Source organism: Diceros bicornis, chromosome 22 (genome assembly GCF_020826845.1).
Source record: "Diceros bicornis minor isolate mBicDic1 chromosome 22, mDicBic1.mat.cur, whole genome shotgun sequence".
Taxonomy (NCBI): Eukaryota; Metazoa; Chordata; class Mammalia; order Perissodactyla; family Rhinocerotidae; genus Diceros; species Diceros bicornis.
Window position 1 is genome coordinate 11,702,894 of NC_080761.1, and position 12,813 is coordinate 11,715,706.

Below are 12,813 nucleotides of genomic sequence, written 5' to 3' on the forward strand. Positions count from 1 at the left end.
AACCATGCACTGGGGCTTTGGGGAGGAAAAGAAAAAAAGAGGCAGATTGGCAACAGATGTTAGCTCAGGGAGAATCTTTCCCTGAAAAAAAGAAAAATTCTGTAGCTCAAATTAACCTATATAAATGGATGGGGCAATAAATTAATAGGCTATATGTTAAAACACTTCACAATAACTCATTAATTTTAATATGAATTGATTTTAAATAATGTCCTAAAAGTATACTATCAGTTTAAAGAGGTATTTTATTATTTTGTACTGGTTCTGAGAAATATATGATTCAAGCTTCATTATTTAGTAATGAACTCAATTATCCAAGATGTAATCATGGACCCAGGACTCACATGCCTCTGTTAACTACTAAAGTGACCTGGACATGATTAGGAAGATTCCTGAGGTCAGTGATTCTCAAACTAGAGCCATGAGAATCACCTGGAGGGCTTGTTAAACCGGATTGTTGGCCCCACCCACAGAGGCTCTGATAAATTAGGTCTGGGGTGGGCCCCACGGATTTGTATTTCTAACAAGTGTCTGCTGATTCAGGAACCTCATTTGGAGAGCTGCTGCCTTAGTTAATCGTTTACCTGAAAGTCATACGAAAAAACGAGCTGGGGGGAGTTTCCTGATTCCTTCAAAGCCAACTCATGGGCTTGCAACCTTATACCAAGAAGACAATGTTATGACCTACTCTCTTCCCTCTGCCCTTACTGTGACTGAAATTTTGCAAGTGGAGGCTTCTAAAACCCATGCAAGCAGTAACCCAAATCAGACAAATAGGTGAAAAATACACCAATAGCACCAGCTACTAGAATAGATACACTAATTCCTGTAAGCCTTAATGCTTTAAAGCAATCAGACTGATTTTATATGTCCTGTAATTTGAGAATGAGGGACGGTTCCACATTCTTGTGCACTATCAATTTGTAAGAAATGTGAACATATTTTTGATAAATCTCCACGAGCTCTGAGCATTGCTATCCTGTAATTTGGGTGTCCCTAGCACAAACTAAGGTACTGCTGCTTCTGCTGTAAGCTGCCTTTATCCATATATGCTATTGCTATTTTAGTGTATTGGTATTGTCGATCTTCATTATTTATGGATTCCATATTTGTAAATTAGCCTACTTACTAAAATTTATTTGTAACCCCAAAATCAATACTTGTGGTGATTTCCTGGTCACTGGTGGACATATGCAGAGTGGTGACAAATTTGAGTAGCCCAAGGTGCGTGTTCTCAGCTGAGATCCTACAGGAAGTGGCTCTGCCTTCGTGTTTCAGCTCTCATGCTGTAAAGCAATGTCCTTTTCACAGTCTATTTAGTGCCATGTTTTTCACATTTTTGTGCTTTTTGTTAGTGATTTTGCTGTAAATGGGCCCCAAGCATAGTACTGAAGTGCTGTCTAGTGTTCCTAAGGGCAAGAAGGCTGAGAAATGCTTCAGGGAGAAAATCTGTGTGTCAGACTAACTTTGTTTAGGCATGAGTTACAGTGCTGTTGGCCATGAGTTCAATGTTAATGAATCAATAATATATATTAAATAAGGTGCTTTTAAACAGAAACAGATAAAACAAGGTTATGTATTGTTCAGTCAATAAAAATATTGCAACCAGAGGCCCCCAGGAACCTAACCCTGCATTTCCCCTGGGAGCAATGATTGAGTACTTGCTAATCCAGTTTTTTCAGGAGCTTTATAGAACATAACTATCATGAATAAGGAGAATCAACATGGCTTGGATTTGCTGAGGATACCATGCTTTGTGAATTTTATTCATCCGTTGATTAAATTTACCAACTCATTTCATGTTATCAGCACTATATAGTCACTTCTCAAATATGACATTAAAATGCAGACTTTCCACATAAATAAGTAAAAATGTGACTCAGGTGACTTTAGGGATCTGCTCATGTGCAATGGATCAGGGAGCACAGCATAATATTTTACTGATTTTTTTTCCTTCCCTTGTCTCCACAAAATGGAAGTATTTGGCTGCTTCGCTCTTACCACCAGGAGCGTAGGTTCCCTGGGCCTGCAATGTCCACACCCACGGATCCTGAACATCGGGAGAGTCCCCAAGCTTTCCGAGGCCTGCCTGGTCAGAAGCCTGGAGAACTTAGGAGTGGTAACTGCGCTTAATGTTGCTGGCCTCAATATGGTGAGACTTCCTGGGCTCAGACTGACTGTCATTGGTGTCTATGTTCCTACATTTTCAGAACATAAAACTAATAATGCTTCCCTGGCTTTCTTACTTCATCATAAGTAATGCTGTGAAATGTGTGTTTAAGGGGAGAAAGAATCCCATATTTGCTGTGTGATATAAAGAGTTTGAACATTGGATTATGACTACTCAAAAGAAGAAATATTTGAAACTGGAGGAGCAAATATGATTTCCCTAAGGAAACATTGCTATTTTGTTATGGAGTAGGTAATAGTCTAAAAGTTGACCCGTGACTGGATCTTTTGCCACTTTTGTAACTGAACTAGTACTTAACAGTAATTCAATCAAACTATTGAACAAATAAGAGATAATGAAAATAGCTATCATTTATTGAGCCTCTCCCGTGGTCCAGAAACAGTAGAAGACACTTGTTATACACACTATTTCATTAGCTTCCCATCTTTCCTGTGTGAGAAGTGGCAGTATCCCGATTTTACAGGTAGAGTCATTGAGGTTTCAGGAGTTGAAAGAGATACGGTACAGGTCACAAAGCTGTAAGCCTGGATCCAGGTTTGCTGATTTCCCCCCACTGTATCCCACTGGCTCCCATCTATGTGGAAGGAGAAGGGAGTCTGACTTCTCCCTCCAGATATGACTAGCCAAAGGTGATGTGACAATGGGTCATAGGCTGATTTTCACACACTGAGTGTTGATTTCAATTCTGTGAACTTGGGGTGGACAGTACTTCTGGCTGAGAATGGATTGTCATCATGCTTTTTGATACTGGTTGATTGGAAGCCAGTGAAAGGATGTTCTGATGTGAGCAGTTGAATTAAAATTTTTTTTTTTTTTTTTTTTTTTTTTTTTTTTTTTTTTTTGGTGAGGAGATCAGCCCTGAGCTAACATCCGCCAATCCTCCTCTTTTTTTTGCTGAGGAAGACGGCCCTGGGCTAACATCGGTGCCCATTTTCCTCCACTTTATATGGGACGCCGCCACAGCATGGCTTACCAAGCAGTGCGTCGGTGCGCGCCCGGGATCCGAACCAGCGAACCCCGGGCCGCCGCAGCGGAGCGCGCGCACTTAACCGCTTGCGCCACCGGGCCGGCCCCTGAATTAAAATTTTTATGTGCTCAGTTTTCTCTTTTGCTAGCTTCATCTTGGGCTCTGAAGTGTTCTTGCCTTGAACACTGCCCTGAATAAAGTAATGAGAGAAAAACAATACCACATTTCTTTTTTTCTTTTTCTAATCAAAATGTCGTGTCCTTGAAAGGAATTCTCCATTAAAAGTTGACAGTCTGCTCTCAGCTTGCTTAATGATGTATTTATATATGTTTGGGGAAGTCTTTCACAAACTCAAAATTTTGGGAAGAAATAAGCTCTCATTCTTAGTCTCTTATTACTAAAAACACCAAGCTCACATAGCAACAATAGCTTAATCTTACTCAATTTCTAGTCATTCACATCTAATTAATGAAGAGCTCCTAATTTAGCCTTATGTATGCCATGTTAGATTCCTTGATATCCTAAATAAGATGATGGATGGTATACAAGGGCAGAGCCTATTGCTCAAATTATGTGAATCTGGTTTAATAAATGCTGTGTCACTATAATATTTGAGGTTCTTTAGTTAGTCTAAGGACAATATGGGATAAGCACTTCCATGCCTCTCTGATTTATATATTCCAATGGGTATTCTGTAGATTCTGGCACTAAAACAGACACGCAAGATCACAGACTTGGAGCTCAGCCCCAAAAGGTCTTTGGGGCTCTAGCTATTCATCATGAAGCAAAGCACAGCTCCTGGCACGTGGTCAGTGCTCTGTAAATTTGAGTTAACTTAATGCCTGGGGTGAGACCAGGCTATATCACAGTACATGATGTGTCAGTTGAAATTTTGTGAATCAAATCTCATTTTGCATGCATAGTGAGGGTTTGTTATATTTAGGAACTTTGCCTGGAATTATTTGTATAATGAGTAGCTACTTCCTAATTTGCCTACTCTCTAAGTTTGACTTTCTCTTACATAGGGTTTCCTTGAAGTGTGGATCACCTGTGTGTATGAGGAAATAACTTAGCAAAACATGGTATCCTGGACAGGATGTTTCCTGTGATTTTCCATGTTTTTTGTGTCCTGGAATGTCAAAGATCCTTTATGATCTCTGAATGTCATGCTTTGCAGTAAGTTCTTAAGAGAGTCACCATGGAAGAAGGGCATTCTCTCTTTGCTCTTGAGACTAGCATTGTGGCCCAGATGGAGTCCAAGGTTTGCAAACTGGGCTTTTGTACTCATTGCTTATATAAGGAGCATAATTGTATATGGGCACTTAAATCAGACTATAATGAGTCAAGGGAGTAGATATTACAGCATAACTATAATATATCATAGATGGTTAGACAGACAGATGATAGAACACAGACAGATAATATAGATATTAGTAAAGACATAGAGATGGATAGTAGGGGTGGGTGAAGGATGTATAGGACTTGATTTGCCCTTCTTTGTGGGTGTGAATATCCACGTGTATATGAAAGGCTAGGGCTTCTAAGATCTTGCTCTAATATAAATAGTGAGGGGGAAAATCTGAGTCTGTGTTGAGTGCCTAGCACCATCCTAGTTGTAATTAGGTGCTTATTAGTGGTTTTTTATAATGATGATATTAGGGAGATAAATAAAATCTTCCTATTAATAGAGTACTACATAGTCATTAACATGATGGTTAAGAATAAAAACACGATGAGCAGTGGTTAAAATAAGCAGAAAAATCACATAAAATCTTGGGGTTAATCATATATTTGATTTGATTTTCCTAAGTTTATTAGGCTCCAGCTTGGTATATTTTGATCCTCTATAACACTTCAATTTCTCAGAGTTTCATAATTCATTTATTCTAATAATAATTTAAAACTGAACCTACTTGGTCTAAACTTGTTCATTTTCGAATCTTATAACTAATTCCATTTTATATCATCAGTTTATCAAGGTCTCTCTTACTTGCTGATTTTATTAATCAGATGACTGACTCTTATCAGTCAGTTCTCAACGGAAAGTGCATTAGAAAAAATATGGGCATTGGAACCATTAGCCCTAGATTTAACTGTTAACTTTGCCAGTTACCTTGGAACAGTCTCAACAAGACATTTAACTTTCAGACCCACAATTTCCTTATTTGTAAAGTGGGGATATTAACATCTATTTTGTAGGATTACTGCAAGGATTAGAGCTAGTGCATATAAAGTGCCTAGCTCAGAATCTGACACACTTTAGGCACTCCTCAAATGAGAACTATTAATATGATGCTGATGCTGACGGTTATAATGCATCTGAACAAATGCACACTTATATTTCTAACACACTTGATGTATTGTCCTGTTTTCTCTGTGCAGAGAGACCTGTGCTTGAAAATAAATTCTTGTTTGTTTCCTCCTGTAGGTGAGGGATCGGATCGTCCACCTCATTGTGACGCAGTGTCTTAAACTGGACAGTCTGGTCCTCAGCCCCTGCTCTCACATAACAGACCTGAGCTTCGTGGAAATCAGCACCTATCTGCGAACCCTCAGGTACTTCCTGCTCTGTTAGCATCCTAAGCAGATCCGAGCAAAGTGGTCACATTGTTCTTTAGGACTGTGGCTTTGGTCTTTAGATTTTTCTTTATTTAAGTCACCAGAATGACCAATATACTCTTGTCAATGGATTAGTTAGAAGCCAGGATTCTGCCTGATACACTTTTGTGACTTGGCAGAGCAGCCAGCATCCTTCCATGGAGTGATCTCACCCGTCAACACTGACTGGAATGGAATGAAACAGAAAGGAATGGATACACAGTTTGGAGATGTATGAGATTTTGTTTACCAAAGGTTTTTTTGAAGGACAAATTTAGGATGTGATTTCAACAGCGCTGTGACCATTCTAGATTCCTACAGGGCCTGTCTCACAATATCATTAAACGGTTCTACTGCTTCTTCCTTTCACGATCCAGTCTAGGCAAGAGCTGGTATGATGGGAAGAGGGAAGGCAAGGCAGAGCAGTCATAGAGGAGATGCCTTCCACAACAGAAGCCCACTTACCCAGGAGTATTCACCAGTGAAATGCGTGGCACTACAGGGGATGTTCTAAGGTCTGAGCCACAGCACTATTTGCTTAATTTAGTCCCATCTCATGACCTTTTTCCTCACTTTCTTTTAACCCAGAATTACAGAGTTGCAAAAAACCTCCTATGTTTATATAATATGGCATTATTAGTCTCTGTTCCAGTTACTGTTGCTGCATAATAAACTACCTTGCAATTTAGTGGTGTAAAAACTATTTTACAAGACTCACAGATTCTGTGGTTTGTGAATTTAGACAGGACATAGGAAGGATAGCCTGTCTCTGTTTCACCATGTCTGGCGCCTGTGATATTGTGATTTATAATAAGAAATATACATTTGGGCTTTGACCCAGTTCCTGACACAGAACTCCTAAAACCCTTGGAATTTCCTGTGATAAGAGTGATTAAGGTGTCTTTTGTTATGTTAATGAGGCAACTAGTGAAAAGCCCTTCAGCAACCTAAGGATGGGGCTGGTTGCCAGAGGAACGAAGCAGGTGTTTAGAGGGTTGGAACTTTCAGTCCTGCTCCCCACCTCAAGGGAGGTGAGAGGGGCTGGAGGTTGAGTCAATGGCCAGTGGCCAAAGATTTAGTCAATCATGACTATGTAATGAAGCCTCCATAAAACCCCAAAAGGACAGAATTGAGAGAGCTTCCGGATTGGTGAAGGTGAGGAGAGTTGGGGAGAGAGGTGCACCTGGAGAGGGCATAGAGGCTCCGTGCCCTTGCCCTTGTAGGGGAGGAAGACAATTCCTCTACCCGCTCTGGGTCCTTCTGGCTGGGCTATGAATTAAATTGACATGAGACAGAATAACAGGAGAAAATCAAACAAAGCTTTATAACATGTATACATGGGAGAGACCCAGGAAAACTGAGTAACTCCACCATCTGGCCGAGATTGCCATCTTAAATAGCATCTGCAGCTCAAGACAAAGGAGGGTGTTGGGGGTAGTGGTTTGGGACTTCAAAGCAGAAGAAGGCAATTCACATGGAAATGGAAAAGCAAATGTTTGGTGTACAGAACTTTGGTAAGGATGGGCTTAGCAAGGACCCTTACAGTCTACCAATGCCCAGAGTTATCTATGGTGATGGCCCGTCTTGGAGACAGGCTTTTTTATTTTTTATTTTTTTTGAAGAGACATAAGTGTAGCTGCTTCTTTTTATTTATTTATTTATTTATTTATTTGTGAGGAAGATCAGCCCTGAGCTAACATCCACGCTAATCCTCCTCTTTTTGCTAAGGAAGACCGGCTCTGAGCTAACATCTATTGCCAATCCTCCTCCTTTTTGTCCCCCCAAAGCCCCAGTAGATAGTTGTATGTCGTAGTTGCACATCCTTCTAGTTGCTGTATGTGGGACGTGGCCTCAGCATGGCCAGAGAAGCGGTGCCTCGGTACGCGCCCGGGATCTGAACCCGGGCCACCAATAGCGGAGCACGCGCACTTAACCACTAAGCCACGGGGCCGGCCCCAGACTTTTTATCTTAAATTATTTTAGGCAGTTAGGGGGAAGACCAACATTTCTTTGAGAGTCTTTTGTTTTTAAAAATAATCAAGCCAAGGCAAAGAGACACATTTTGGGGTGGCCAATTCTGATCCCCCACACCCTATACCGATTGTTCCATCTGACTGCTTCTGAGTTATATCCTTTTATCATAAACTAGTGATCTAGTAAATAAAATTTTCCTATGAGTTCTGTGAGCCACTCTAGTAAATTAATTGAATCAAAGGAGGACATTGTGGGAACCTCTGATTTATAGGCAGTTGGTCCGAAGTACAGGTAACAAGCTGAAGTTGTGATTGTCATCCTGAGTGGGAGGGGGTTGTTGGAACCTCCAGTTTGTAGCCAATTGGTCAGGTCAGAAGCACAGGTGACAACCTAGGCTTGTGACTGACGTCTGAAGTGTGGTGTTGGTGGGGGGCAGTCTTGTAGGACTGGACGCTTAATCTGTAGGACCTGATGCTATCTCCAACTAGATAGTGTCAGAATTGAGTTGAACTGTAGGACTCCCAGCTGGTCTCCTGCAGAATTGCTTGTTGATGTGGGGAACTCCCCCCAACTCTGGAATTGGTACCAGAACCTATTTAGGCCTCAAGAAGGAAGACTCAAAGGCTGGGGTGACTTAATGGCTGGGTCTAGAATCTGGAGGCACCTTCACTCACATGTCATGGCATCTGGACAGGGATGACTTGAACTCTGGATTCAGCTGATACTGTCAACTGGGGAACCTACACATGGCGTTTCCTTATAGTTTGGGCCTCATCACAGCGTGGCAGCCTCAGGATAGAGATACTTCTTACATGGCAGCTCAGGCTGTAGCATGACTATCCCAGGAAACAAGGAGGAAGCTGCATCATCCTGTATGAACTAGCCTCGGAATTCATGTAGGGTCATTTCCTCTGTAGTCTATCGATTGAAGTAGTGACAAGCATGCCCAGTTTTATAGAGGAGGGCACATAGATCTCACCTCTCAATGGAAGGAATATCAAAAAATTTTGCAGCCACTAAAAATAAATAGCCACTGCTGATTCTATAGTTGAGGTACCTAAGAGTCAAAAAGGATCAATAACTTATATAACGTCAAAACTAATGAGAGACTTAGAATTTTTGAACTGAAGAAAACCTTAAAGATCCTCTAGTCCAAACACTTGTTTAAAAAATGAGGATATTGTCGATACCCAGAGAGGTGCAATGACTTGCCCAAGCTCACACAGCTAGGCAATGGCAGGGCTGGAATTAGATCCCCAGTCATCTGACTAACAAATGCTCTCTCCACCACACTGAATAAGTATTAGCAACTGAGCAATGCTCACGCCAAACTCTCTCTCATGGAAGAGAACTTTGGGACCGCAAATGACACCAGCAGTGGCATCAAGGACTGCACAAAATAGTCACTCCTGCTGCTACTGAAAACCTGGGAGACAGAGTAACAGCTGGGAAATCCATCAATCTGCCACCTCTCTAATAAGATTGCTTTCTATTGATTAGCACTCCCACAGACACATGTATAATCATCATAGCAACTCTAAATGATAAGCAGTTATTCTCTTTTTTTTTTTTCAAGGGAAACCAGAGCTCAAAGGAATTAAGTAACTTGCCCAAATTCACCTAATTAGTAAATGACAATGTCGGCCTCCACATCAAGTCATCTGGCTGTACATCCTATGCTATTTTTTCCTAAAAGAGAAAACTGTTTTAATCTTTAATATGCAGTATAAATAGATAAAGGTACCCTGGTTCTATGAAAGTTTGCTTTCTAAGAGGGAAGGGAAGGAATGTCATGGAATACATCATAGAACAAGTGCATGAAGCCAATACTTTTGACTCCATCATCTGAACCCATCTAGTGAACTTTCCAATTCCCAAGAATGTCCTCTTTCCTTTAGAAGAAGGCAAAGGGAGTAAAAGGCAAGCAATGCCATTCCTGCTGCCAGCAGCGCACCCCTCATTACAGGCTCTAACCCATGGCTCCCATCCAAGCCAAGCAGAGGCTTTCAGAAACGGCCACTTGCTTCCTTGGAGAAGCAAGGCAGGTAACGTGTGGTGGTTTCTGGAAATAAGACCCTAGAAGAGAAGACTCTGGAGGTGATTTTTATCTTATAAACTTGAAGAGTTGTAAAGTTACTTCACAAGTGAACTTAGAGATGGAAGAGGAAAACAGATTAATAATATAAAATATAAATAATATAAACAATAAAAAAGTAAAATAGTTATTATTATTATATCTGTATAGATGTTTGTACATAAGCTCTTCCCTATTATGAAAGTTGAAGCTAGTTTTGCTCCTGTAAAAATTCAACAATGATTTCTCAAATAGTTTTATTGAGAAAAGCCTTGATTCACTTTCTTGATTTTGATACTTAAAATTCTTGAACAAAAGCAGCAAAAACATTTGAGCTTTATTTGAACTCTGCGCATGGACATCTTGTTTACATTATCTTTAACACCTTTTTAAAATAACTCATGATCAGAACATTCTGTGAAAATCTAGGTAAGGCTAAACTTGTTTGGATACTTAGAGCTCATGTTACTTCAGCAAGTAGATGTGAGGAGAATAGAAGACAGAGCTTTTTGTTAGGAAAATGAGACTTGGGCAATGCCCAACGTAATTTGAGTTACATTGGTGTGTGTCTTCTTTATAACATCAAAGTCCACTGAAGTGTCCTCTCAGCTAGTTAGTTAAATATGAAGCTAATGTTTCTTCACATAGAATCCCACCAACTCTTGTCCTGTTAGCTAGGACAGGGGAATCTGAGTGTGCCAATTTGTGAAAAGTCCCTACTAAATCCTTTTACCTAAATTCTACAGGTATCTTGATGTGAGTGCATGCCAACAGTAACTAATGCAGGAGTCCATGCATTGGCAAGAAGCTGCCACCAGCTCAAGTATCTGGACCTAAGCTCTACAGGGATAAGCAAAAGAGGGTAGGAAATTTACAAATAATCTTTTTTTTTTATCCAGTTGCTTTAAGAAAATGTATTATTATGAAATGTTAATGTTGTTAATGTTAATTATACATTTCAGTTTATCATTTTATGGGCACCTTGTGAATCTATAACATAGACTATGATGTTATAGGCCAAAATGAATCTCTATAGATTCTAGAAGGAGAAAATACATGATAAATGAAAACATGAATGGAGGAAATTTATCCGATCAACTGAGGGGAGAGTTATTTGCCAAGAGGGATATATACAAATGGTGTATTGTGTATAGTCTGATATGAACTCCCCCACAAACTTGGAATTAAAATATGGTCCATATCACTTTACTTTTCTAGTGAATTGCTTACACAAGGCAGGAATTGCCTCATTTATAGGAAATCCATTTTCTTCCTAGTTGGTGTACCTTCTTGTTAAATTATCCTGGAACCCTGGAGCCTTACATAGTCTAAAGAGGAGGCAAGGTCTGTCCAGTTTCACCCAGGTGAAGAGACTGGAAGCTCATGAGTCCACTACTGCTGTTGCTTCCTGCTTCCACAAGGGGTGATGCTGAAGACTCATCTTTCTCAATTCAGTAGATTCCAAGGTCTCCTGCGGCAGTGATGCTTATGTATCCAGATCTCTGCTGAAGCCCACTGGGTTCTTTAAGGGAGAATGGTCTCAATACGTCAATTCTGAGCAGTGTGCCCCAAGACTGGGATCTCAAGATAATTCCTATTGGTGTTTAGTTCGTTCAGTTTCCTTACACGGCTACCTCCCAGGGTATTAGTTGACTGGTTCTGACACCTCTCAACTCATGCTTTCTTAACCACCATCTTTCTTTCCTCCTCAGTCAGCATTTCCTTTTTATACTCTCAAATCATAATTGCCCTTCCCCAGGATATTGGAACTATTAGACCACTCTTCCAATGGAGGCCACTCCAGTCATTCCAAAGGGCTCTACATTTACCCACCTGAGGAGAATTCTCCCTTATGCTTGGGTGCAGGGCTACCTTCACTAATGTTAAGTAAAGTCAAATGCACAATGTAAGAAACAAGTAATCGTAAGTATCATTGTCAGGGTACATGCCATTCCTGTAAGTAATGTTAATTAGCCAGAATCCTTGTTCAAACAGCGATACATATCAGGTATAATTGATACATTTAATATTTAGAAGTGCCAGCCCCAGAACAGGAGGTATACACTAGCCAGACTCTCCTTTTTGAATATCTTCATTTTTTTTGGTCACATTTATTATTATCAGGATTCTTTAAAAAGAAAACTCAGTATTAAGGAAATATAATGACTTTCTCTGTCTCTTTTGTACTGTACATACACTATTTTAAGAGCTAAAGATACATAAACCTGTAACTTCCCAGAGTTGATAAACAAGATACAGAGTTTATGACCTGGTTTCAAATAATGATAAGATATTTCCAGGAAAGGTCTAGACAAGTGTTTTCCAACAGAAATACAAATCAATCCATATGTATAATTTTAACTTTCCTAGTGGCCATATTAAAATAGTAAAAAGAAATAGGTGAGGGCCAGCCCGGTGGTGTAGCGTCTAAGCGCACACACTCTGCTGCGGTGGCCCGGGGTTCGCAGGTTTGGATCCCAGGCACGCACCGACGCACTGCTTGTCAAACCATGCTGTGGTGGCATCCCAGGTAAAGTGGATGAAGATGGGCACAGATGTTAGCCCAGGGCCAATCTTTCTCAGCAAAAAGAGGAGGATTGGCATCGGATGTTAGCTCAGGGCTGATCTTCCTCACACACAAAAAAAAAAAAATAGGTCAAAATAATTTTAATAATCATATATTTTATTTAAAGTAAATATATTCAAAATATTATTATTTCAATATGTAATCAATTAAAAAATATTTTTTTTCTGTTCTAAGTCTTCAAAATCCAGTTTTTATACTTACAGCATATCTCAATTCAGACTAGCTGCATTTCCAGTGATCAAGAGCCATATGTGGCTAGTGGCTATGATATTAGACAGTGCAAATCCAGACTACAGAACCTTAGAGGACAGGAATGACATCTCAGACAGTGTGTTTCACTTAGTCTTTGGAACACCAGTCCCACAAAGCACCTGTGGAAAAACTAGTTTAATTTTTTGGTAAATTTAAAAAATGTGGCACAT

The 12,813-nt window shown here is 40.1% G+C and overlaps 1 long non-coding RNA gene across 1 annotated transcript in view; it reads right to left on the bottom strand.

Moving 5' to 3' along the window:
• The window catches only part of LOC131419964 (uncharacterized), a 128,588-nt gene that overhangs the window by 115,485 nt on the left and 290 nt on the right, over window positions 1–12,813 (bottom strand). Inside the window, exon 2 of the long non-coding RNA XR_009223412.1 lies at window positions 12,593–12,762. This is a non-coding gene — a long non-coding RNA (uncharacterized LOC131419964). The remainder of the gene's footprint in view (window positions 1–12,592; window positions 12,763–12,813) is intronic.